Source organism: Chelonia mydas, chromosome 25 (assembly GCF_015237465.2).
Source record: "Chelonia mydas isolate rCheMyd1 chromosome 25, rCheMyd1.pri.v2, whole genome shotgun sequence".
In the NCBI taxonomy this organism is placed as follows: Eukaryota; Metazoa; Chordata; order Testudines; family Cheloniidae; genus Chelonia; species Chelonia mydas.
This window is the reverse complement of record NC_057858.1, coordinates 10,028,237-10,038,407: the sequence shown is the minus strand read 5'-3', so window position 1 is coordinate 10,038,407 and position 10,171 is coordinate 10,028,237. Positions and strand designations below refer to the sequence as shown.

Below are 10,171 nucleotides of genomic sequence, written 5' to 3'. Positions count from 1 at the left end.
CCTTTTCTGACTTGCCCGTGGTCAGCCTGTGATAAAGCCGGGTTAGATCTAGACCTCTTGAGCCGAGCCCAGTGCTCTAACTGCCAGATCTCCCCTCCCGGCCGCATCATGAACTTCGCACCAGACGGGCCCTGGGCAGAGAAGCAGTTTGAAACAGATTGCATGTGACAGACAACAGGAAGGGCCACCGGACCATTCGGCCTCTCCGGTGCGGAAAGCGTGGGAAACCGTCCTTTGGGCATCAGCGGGTGTGTGGCTGGGGCTGTGTTTCGACAGAAGGGAGCTGGAGACGGAAACAAGAAAAGACCCACTTCAAAGCCTCATGTACGAAAAGCTGCCCCTGGGGTTCACCCTCACCTGCTAGCATCTATTTCCCTAGCCTAGATTTGCCCCGTGAATGGTCTGACATTTATTAAACCGGGGTCTGCAGCCCAAACGGTGGACTGACAGCTATGGATGTAAACAGGATGCTACGAGAGAACGTGCCAGTAGGTGGCGCTCCAGCACATACAGCATGATGCCTGGGCTTGGTAGGGCCAATAAAACTTGTAGTGGCCTGCAAATGGCTTCCGCTTGTAATGGCAGCAACCTGCTTTGAGCACATCGCAGGCCGGCCTCCGGGGCGAGCCACAGCAAGGCCACGCAACAGCGGCGGGGAGGACGTGGAGGAGAAACACGGTATCCCATTGAAATGGCCAGGGTGGGCTTTAGGGGGGATTTATTGACCTCACTGCTGTTCACATCTCTGCTCTTGCCAGGGCCGCCCAGGCTCTAATGCTCAGAAGCGGTCAGGCGCTCAGAGACACCTGGGATCTAAGCAACCTTAGCATCCCTCCGTGTTGGAGCCCTGGCTCCGAGGCAGGAGCGTCCTGCAGCTGAGGTACCCACCGCAGTCCCTCGTACCATGCTGGGGCACACTGGGCTCAGGACTGATTCAAAGGGGGAGGATCGCCCCGTAGTGGTCACCCCCAGCTTCTTGTCGCACAGCCATCCCTAGCTCACTGGGATATTAGGGTGGGTACTGACGCAGAGGAGAGAGTACCCCCTATTCACCAACTCCTGCATCTGAATCGAAGGCCTCCCAGCCAGACTTAGCAAGCCAGCAATGACCAGCTCACAGCTGCAGGCATGGCTTGGGGATGTTTTTATTTAACCTGGTACACATTCTGTTGGCGATGCAGTGAGCCCCAGCTGTTCCCTGCTTGCTGCCCGGGCTCTCTTCCTCCCCTCTGGCTCTGGGTTTACTGATTCAAGCGTCAACCCTCCAGCAGTGCCATAAGGTCTCTTCGGGCCACCCTCTCTTGAGCCAGGATGACATCAGGCAGCCAGGTGGAAGCAGAAAACGGTTCCACCATGATGAATAACACTGTCAACGCTCTGTCCTGGTAGCTGAAGTCGGTGTGCTCTTTTCCAGAAGGATGCAATTGGCGGGAGGGGGGTCTGAGCTGGGATTAGACAGACATATTATGGGCACTTCTTTTCGTCATTGCTTTAATCCTTTGGATATTACTATAGCAAGATGAGTGATTTTCCAGAGGTAGCACTCTGGACTGGGAGTCCGAACACCTGTGTGACCTTGGGCAAGTCACTTCACCGCTCTGTGCCTCCGTTTCCCCACCCTTTGTCTCTCTTGTCGATGGGAAACTGTTGGCAGACTGGGTCTTGCCATGTATGTGCACAGCACCCGGCACAAGAAGGCCTTAATCTCAGTAAGGGCCTCTAGGAGCTGTCATAATAATGTATCACATAGAGATTTCCCTGTAACTGAGCCACTTCTCCAGCGCTGTCTCTGTTCAACACTAACAGAGTAACCATCCAAACACTACAGTTTGCCATTCGAGCATTGTAGGGTTTACAAAAGGCTATTATTGCAGATGCTGTAATTTTTTGGTGTGTGTGTGGGGGGGGAAGAATTGAATTAGGAAAAGAGGGGTAAAATTTAGGTCTAGAGTTTTTGATTCGCAGATTCCATGTCCACACACTCGCTCTCTCTCACACACATATATATCATCATGAATTTGATGGCATGAATAAAACCTAACTCAGCCTCAAACCATCCTGGTCCAGGTTTTGTAAACCCAATAATATAACTCACAAGGTTTTGCCAAAACCCCAAACCCAGGTTCCCTGGTCCATTTCTGAATATTTATTTGCATCTCAGAATATGCAGCAAAAGGCATCAGAAAGGGAGTGCAGTCTAGTAGCCAGTGCAGCACCTTGGAGTCAGGACTCCTGGGTTCTCTTAGTTCTGGGAGGAAAGGGTTGCCTAGCGGTTAGTGCAAAGACCTGCTTGTCAGAGCTGCTCGCATCTTTTCCGCCACTCTGTCAATGATTTGCTGTGACCTTGGGCAAGTAATTTCATCTCTCTGTGCCTTGAGATTCATGGCCCAACTCCAGAAATTATCAGCACCATCTACAAAAATAGAAACATCTCCATTATTACATTTTAAAATATCATAAGGGCAGCTGAGTCACACAATGGGAGGCGCTGGCTCAGCTGTACACACCCACCTCCCCACATATTAGCAAAAATGTAGACACCTATGGTGGATGGGGAGAGAGTGAATCTTTCCCTTGAGTAGGGGGAGCTGCATGCGGTCTGTGCATGGATTGTCAAGGTGCTAGAGCTGGGCTCGCTGTGGTGGATTAAGTAATCCCCTTAGCACACTGGGAGAGCGGTGTTGTGAGGAGTCATGCTTGGCTGGCATAAAGGAGTACGGCCATTGCCCTGGCTGAGGTTAGAGCCCCGGCTGTGGGGAGCCTTTCTGAACTTCTGTTTGAAATCCTCTGATGTGTGGGAAGATTTGGTTGGTTCATTTTGAGTTTCCAGCTCCTAAGGTAGTTCTCCCTGAGAATAACTCTCCTGGCCTGGCCCAGCTAGCCAGAGCACCTTGAACGGGCCTTGCCGAGTGACTGTAATAAACAAAATAAAATCAAACTGCCGCTTTTGGTTTCCCTTTTGCATTTTATTCAGCATGATAAGCCATTAGTCAATTTCCCCTTTGTGTCTAGTCAATGTCACTTTCTTGGTCCCCTGCTCTCACACAAGGCTGCCATCTCTGGGCTGCAAATGCTGTAGGGGAGTGTTTATTCAAATGTTCTGTTGCTCTTACGGTTTGTAATTTTTTTAAACTCCCATTTAGGCCTGAATCTGATTTGCTGGCGTCCCCGTGAAACCCTCTCTGCTTTCACAAAAGAACAGGAGGACTTGTGGCACCTTGGAGACTAACACATTTATTTGAGCATAAGCTTTCGTGAGCTGCAGCTCACTTCATCGGATGCATTATCAAGGGTAGGCCACCTATGGCCCGCGTGCCAAAGGCGGCCCGCGAACTGATTGTCAGCGGCACTCACACTGCCCGGGTCCTGGCCACGAGTCCGGGGGGGGGGCTCTGCATTTTAATTTAATTTTCAATGAAGCTTCTTAAACGTTTTAAAAACCTTATTTACTTTACATCCAACACTTGTTGGGTTATAGATTAAAGACTTATAGAAAGAGACCTTCTAAAAACGTTAAAATGTATCACTGGCACGCGAAACCTTAGATTAGAGTGAACACATGAAGACTCGGCACACTGCTTCTGAAAGGTTGCCGACCCCTGCTCGTTCGTCTGATGTAATGCTTACATTACCGTCGTGCCTGGAAACCGGCTGGGTTGGGACCCTGTTAAGCTAGGTGCAGTACAAACATGGTAAATGACCAGCTCCAAACCTACAGAAAGGATTCATGCACTTAAAGAACGTGCATTGTCCCACAGACGCACGTTCTTTAAGTGCATGGGCATTGGAATGACCCAAGCACTCAAAGCTGAGTGTTTGTATCAGTGTTCGAAGGACTGGAGCCATATTTAGTCATTTTTACAAACATAGTTCAAATGAGATTTTCAAAGGGGCCTGAAGGGGTTAATTCTTTCAGAAACTGGCTCCTTACTCCCTTGGGCTGTTTTTCTAAGGCCTGGTCTACACGAGGAAATTAGGTCAGTCTAACTACGTTGCTCAGGGGTGTGAAAAATCCATGCCCCCTGCGTGACGCTGTCTTCTTAGCATCTGCGCAATGTGCCTCAAGTGGCATGTGACCAGGATTCATCACCGCTGATTGGATTGGTCCACTGATTGGATCATTAGCTTCTCCGGCCTGGCCCGGGTGCTGACAGGGAGCGTGATGCGGACACTGATCCACGCCCCGCAGCGACGCAGTTAAACTGACCTCCCCGCCCCCGCCCTCCCCCCCGCCACCCGCTGCAGACAGCGCTGGGTGGACGGGAGACTTCTCCTGTCGACCTAGCTACCGCCTCTCGGGGAGGTGGATTATCTATGCCAGCGGGAGGACCTGCCTCTTAGGTAGCATCTTCACTGGAGTGCCGCAGTTGCGGCGTTTTAAGTGTAGACAAGCCCTAAGTCTGAGCCTTTAATGGATCAGCCACACTATGGTTCCTCCATTAGAGACTGTAGCTAAAAAAGCAGTTTAATTGTCTACCTAGCTGTTCCTTCCTGGGTCTTGTCTATGCTGCGCCAGAGACTTTCAACAGTGGCTATTGATTTTGGAGGTCTGGTCTGAAACCCCTTAAAGGGGCCTGATGTTCAAAATGTTGATCTGTGTACGTTACTATAGGGGAGGCAGAATGCAAAAGGTTTCGTTGAGTTGTAACTTGACTTGCGGTGCCTGGAAATGCAATTTGGACTTCACACGCAGATCTGGGACCGTGTGCAAAGTTATAAAGAAAGGGCTAAGCCCAGAGACTTGGAGGATTCTCTCTTCCTTCGGTTGTGGCTATTAGCGTAATAGGAGTACAGGGCCATGGCCGCTCAGAAGATACAGAACTGGCATAGCTACCGTTGTTGAAATGTCTTATTCCTCGCTCTGTGACCCTGGATTGACCTGCAGCCATTGTAAAATGTTGAACCAACTAGCTAACATACAAAAGAAGACAAAATCAGTGGATCTTGTCAATCACAGCTGGGGAAATGTCTGGATGGAAAAGCCCATTCAGGTAGTGGGGGAGTCACAGGAGAAGGGGGTTGGGGAGAGAGAACCGTTTGGCCTAGTTTAGGAAAAGAGTAAAAGGAAACGGGGCAGGGGTGGAAGAGTAGTGGGAAGAAATGTACAAAGAAGAGCAGTAGTGTAGATTGGGCCCTGCCACTCGCTGCACTAGTGATCGAAACAGTGGTTGGAGAAGGGGACTACCAGCCACAAGACCTGCATTCTATTCCCAACTGTGCCACAAACCCCGCTGCCCTTCCCCGTGCCTCAGTTTCCCCTGGTATAAAACAGGCATAGCGAGAGGCACCTACCTCACAGGAACGGGTGTGAGCACTTAGAGTGGGGCAAAAGGGTATAATGAAACCAGTCTGTGCGACCCCCCCGCCCCCACCCTGCCCCACTGCCACAGGATGGGGGAGGGGGTCGTGGCCTCCAGGTTGAAAATCCATTCTCTAGTGCCACTCTGACCCTATTTCCCTTCCCCAGAGATCCTGCAGCAAGACAAGCTGATACAGCTCCAGGGTCCTTTTACACAAAGGTCTTTCTTCAGCCTCTCCCGCTCCTGCAAACATTCGGGCGATGGAAGAGAGGGAGCACGGCAGGCCGTGCCCACGTTGCAGGGGGAGCGGCGCCTTCCGAACTGGCGTCTGGCACAGGGATCTTGCGGGGGAACCCGGCTGTCCAAGCAGCGACTGAAAGGGGACCGTGGAAGGCAGAGGGAAGGGTGCCCCGAGGTAGGGTGACCAGACAGCAAATGTGAAAAATCGGGACAGGGGGTGGGGGGAAATAGAAGCCAATATAAGAAAAAGACCCCAAAATCAGGCCTGTCCCTATAAAATCGGGACATCTGGTTACCCTACCCCGAGGGGAGGGCGCTAGAGAGAAGCAGCAGGGTGCAACTGCCCAGACTCCCTGCTCCTGCCTCGGGGTGTTTGTCTGCAAGGAAGAAGGGGACCAGACGTGCACTGAAAGCCAAGAGCAAGGAGATGTAGCTGGAGCCTCTGGATTAGGGAGGAAGAATGAAAGAGAGCAACCCTCCCCCCATCAGGATTGCTGCCTTGCTGGAAGAGACTCGGTTCTTTGCAACGCGTTGACACACAAAACCTGCTCCTTGGAGATCCCTGCCCACTGGTCCCAGATACTCCAAAACCCTTCCCTGCTGGTCGAACCAGATTGCGCTTTGTTAGCTCCAGGCCTGATCACTGCTCAGACCTGGCCCCAGCCCAGTGGAATACTAATTGGGAGCCTGGCTTTTTCTCATCAGGCCTGGGTGTGTGGGAGGGGGCACCGGGGGGGGGGGGGAGATGGCCTAGCTGGAAGCAGACCCACTAATTCAACGGTAACTCAGGCTCTCCTTCCACCTCCCCTGCCTATTAAGTGATTCTTTCCACTGCATGATGTTGTGTCCAGGAGGAACTGAAGATTCATAAAGCTGTGGGGGGGGGGGGGATTGTCAGCTCCATCCACCCCCCTTCCCTAAATTTAAACAGGAAAAGCTTTTAAAACACACCTGCCTGTATGCCTGCAATACCTTCTCTTCCCTTTGCCACAGTGTGGGGAGGGGGCGCGGCACAAAGTGAGGAAGGGATTTGAGCAGGGGACTCGATGCAGGATGCCTAGGTTCTATTTCTGCCTTGAGGGGCAACTGATTTCACCTCCCTGAGCTTGCGTCTCCAGCTGTAAAATGAGGCTTGCATAATTCCCTGAAGTGGCCTGGAGGTTTGTTAGCAAAGAGCTTTGAGATCCTTGCATTGCTCGTACCTAGCATGTCTCAAACCAGGGCCTTCTTTAAAAGAACAAAAAGATTGTAATCAAGATGAAAACACCAGACATCATCGCTCCTTACACAGAGAACCGGGGAGGCTGGCTCTGTTAGTCTTAAACTTCAGGCATGAAATATGTCCGTGGATCAAAGCTCGGCTGTCCCAGTTCAACCTTCTGTGGAAGTCAAATTTAATTTCAGGCCGTTTCTCCTGTGTGTGTGTGTGTGTTTCGATTCCATCGGCTCTGCATGGCCTGTTCATAAGAAGCTAGGCTTACTCTGATGCCCTTGACCAAAATTTCACACTCTTCACCCCTCCCCCTGCCATTATTTGGTTGCTGTGTGCCAGTGGGTTGCCACCGTCAAGCATAGAGGTGCCCGCTGGGTGAGGCAGGGAGGGATCCTTTGGGGTATAAATGTTGTTCATCAGCTTCCATATGAGGAGAGGTTAATAAGACGGGGACTTCTCAGCTTGGAAAAGAGACGACTAAGGGGGGATATGATGGAGGTCTATAAAATCATGAGTGGGGTGGAGAAAGTGAACAAGGAAGTGTTATTTACCCCTTCACATAACACAAGAACCCGGGGTCATCCAAAGACATTAATAGGCAGCAGGTTTAAAACAACCAAAAGGAAGTATTTCTTCACACAATGCACAGCCAACCTGTGGAACTCCTTGCCAGGGGATGTTGTGATGGCCAAAAGTAGAACTGGATTCAAAAAAGGACTGGATAAGTTCATGGATGATAGGTCTGTCAATGGCTATTAGCCAAGCTGGTCAGGGGCACAGCCATGTGCTCTGAGTATCCGTAAACTTCTGATTGCCAGGAGTTGGGACTAGAAGATGACAGGAGATGGATCACTCAATAATTGCACTGTTCTGTTCATTCCCTCTGAAGCGTCTGGCACCAGCCACTATCAGAGGACACGATATTGGGCTAGACAGACCATTGGTCTGATCCAGTATGGCCGTTCTTATGTTTTTCATGTTCATTTAAAAGCTGAAGGAAAGAAAATGACTTAACGGAGAATTGATGTCTAAGGCCCCGATCCTACAACTGGATCCTTTTGGGTGGATCCCTTTAGGCCAGCAGATGGACCAGTGTTGCAGGACCTGTACCTAAAAATGCAACCATCTTTTCAAGGATCTGTGGGATCCCTGTCTTATTTTAATCCTCTCCCTAAAATTTGTTAATATCAATTCCTCCCTCCTACTCTGTACATGCTCACAACACACCAGGAAGTGTTACCAGCTCTTACAATCTTATTGCAAGAGTCTTAAGTGATGGTCTAAAACCTGGAGTCCCGTGGAGTGAATTTCAGCTGTCTAGGATAGGTGCTGGAACGAGGGTTTCTGGGAGTACTGCTGGACCCCCTGGCTTAAAGTAGTAATAACAACCCAAATAGATGGTTTCAATCTTTAGCACCTGGCCCTACTATAGAAATTGTTCCAACACCACTGGATTCTAGTTCTTGTGGTTATGGAGAAAAGCCTGAAAGCATGACCTATGGGCTCAGAAACAAGAAAAAGAATAAAAATTATTTCTCTTTCTCTCTCTCTCTCGAATTTTAAGCCAGTCTCGTGATTTTTGGAGGGCCTGATTGAGAGCTTGGGGTTGGTAATACTGTATAACCTCACACACAGCGAAGCAGCCTGACCTACAATACACTTGCCTTCACCCTTCGACTCAGCACACCTCCTACTTGCTCATCGCTCACTCAGAGATAAAACCCATGGGCACACAACACATTTGTGTTATGACATTTACCAACCGTGCAGCCAAAATGCAGCCACCACCCATGCAGCTCCAAAAATCCCCTCCACGTGGATTCTCATGGTCATTCTCTCATCTTTGTCTGCCCTGTTCATTCATACAGCCCAAACGCTTGCACCCAGCGCCAATTACTAGCATATGCACAATGCACTTACACAACCCCTTCACACAACCCAAATCAGTCACTTGACATGTTAGCTCATACACAGCACATGCCAGATCCCGTCTGTACACAACTCCCTTCCACAGCATGCTGCCATTCATCCAACCAATAACTTTTGCACACGCTATCTTGCCCGCGGGCTCTTGTGCACACAATCTCGCCCGCATGCCCTTGCACAGGGAACCCCACCTGCACGCTCTTGCACACGCAACCTCCCCCGTGGGCTCTTGTGCACACACTCCCGCCTGCATGCCCTTGCACAGGGAACCCCACCTGCACGCTCTTGCACACGCAACCTCACCTGTGCGCTCTTGCGCTTTACGCTTTCAGTGTCTCTTGCACACTCAGTCTCTCATCTTTTCACACGCACTCTCATTCTCGTGCCTGTTACGTTTTCTCGCGCGCGCGCGCGCACACACACACACACACACACACACACACACACACTCACTCTCTCTCTCTCACTTTCTCTTTCTCTCCCTATCTGGGCGCTCCTGCCCCTTTAAGGGTTAACCTTCCTCTCCGCTACATCGCGTTCCACAGATTGACACATCCTCCTGGCGGCAGGTCCCGGCCGCCCAATCGGCGGCAGCCGAGCCGTGCCCCACGTGGGGGCGGGCCGCTCCCGCCGCGCTCCCATTGGCCAGCCGGCTCGGCGATTGCCCGCACGAGCCAGGCCCCACGTGGAGCTGGCGCTAGTTCATTGATCGCGCTCTCTCCCCCCCCCCAGCCAAGCTGCTGCCGCTGTGGCGGGGCGGGCGGGGGCCGAGGCCGGCCGGGAGCGAGCGCGCGGGCAGCCCGACTCCGGCCGCCCCCTCCGCGCTGGGCGCAGCCGCCCGGGGCCAGCGGCGCGGTGAGTCCCCCCGGGGGCGGGCGCCGGGCGGCGGGGGCCGCTTCCTGCCCGCCGGGCTCTACCTGCGGCGGAGGGGCAGGGCCCATTGTTTGCATGCGGGGGGGGACTTGCTGGGGGCACGTGGGGCACGTTCTCTGGGGGGGGCAGGAGAAAGGGTGGGGGGGGCTGATTAGCAGGAGGAAGAGTTGGGGGCACTTGGGGGTGGGGTGGGGTGGGGGGGGGCTCTCTTTGGAGTTGCAAGGGAGGGGCTGCTTGCTGGATCGCCAGGGAGGGGTGCAGGTGGGAGGGGGTGCTTTGTGGGGTGCAAGGAATAGCAGGATGTTTGGTGGGGCGCTTCTTCTGGGGTGGCCGTAAGTGGGGATAGTGTCTAGGGGAGCCGTGGAGGGGGCACTAGAGGGAGGATGCCAGGGGCATCACTGGATGGGGTGGGGGGGTTGCTGGGTTTTTCCTTTAGGAGCAAGGGAGCTTGCAAGGATGGGGGGTGGGGGGGGGCTGTATTTACTTGCCTGCTCGTGGCTGTGCGTGGACATATATGCTCGTGGTGGTGTTGGGCGGGTCTGGGCTAGGGAGAGGCAATGCTGGGGAGTGCCCTGCTGTCTTTGTCGAGGGCCTTACCCACATAAAGAGGGCTGAGTTC

General features: G+C 52.4%; 1 protein-coding gene and 1 long non-coding RNA gene across 3 annotated transcripts in view; one reads left to right on the top strand and one right to left on the bottom strand.

Annotated features, from left to right (window-relative positions):
- Positions 1-1,127: 1,127 nt before the first annotated feature.
- LOC119564460 overlaps positions 1,128-10,171 on the bottom strand; it is a 9,671-nt gene continuing 627 nt past the window's right edge. The window contains exon 2 of the long non-coding RNA XR_005223354.2: positions 1,128-2,413. This is a non-coding gene — a long non-coding RNA (uncharacterized LOC119564460). The remainder of the gene's footprint in view (positions 2,414-10,171) is intronic.
- The window catches only part of LOC102934223 (transducin-like enhancer protein 1), a 25,939-nt gene continuing 25,156 nt past the window's right edge, over positions 9,389-10,171 (top strand). For both annotated transcript variants that reach the window (XM_037885680.2, XM_037885679.2), the window contains exon 1: positions 9,389-9,534. The gene's annotated coding sequence lies outside the window, so the exon portion shown is untranslated. The remainder of the gene's footprint in view (positions 9,535-10,171) is intronic.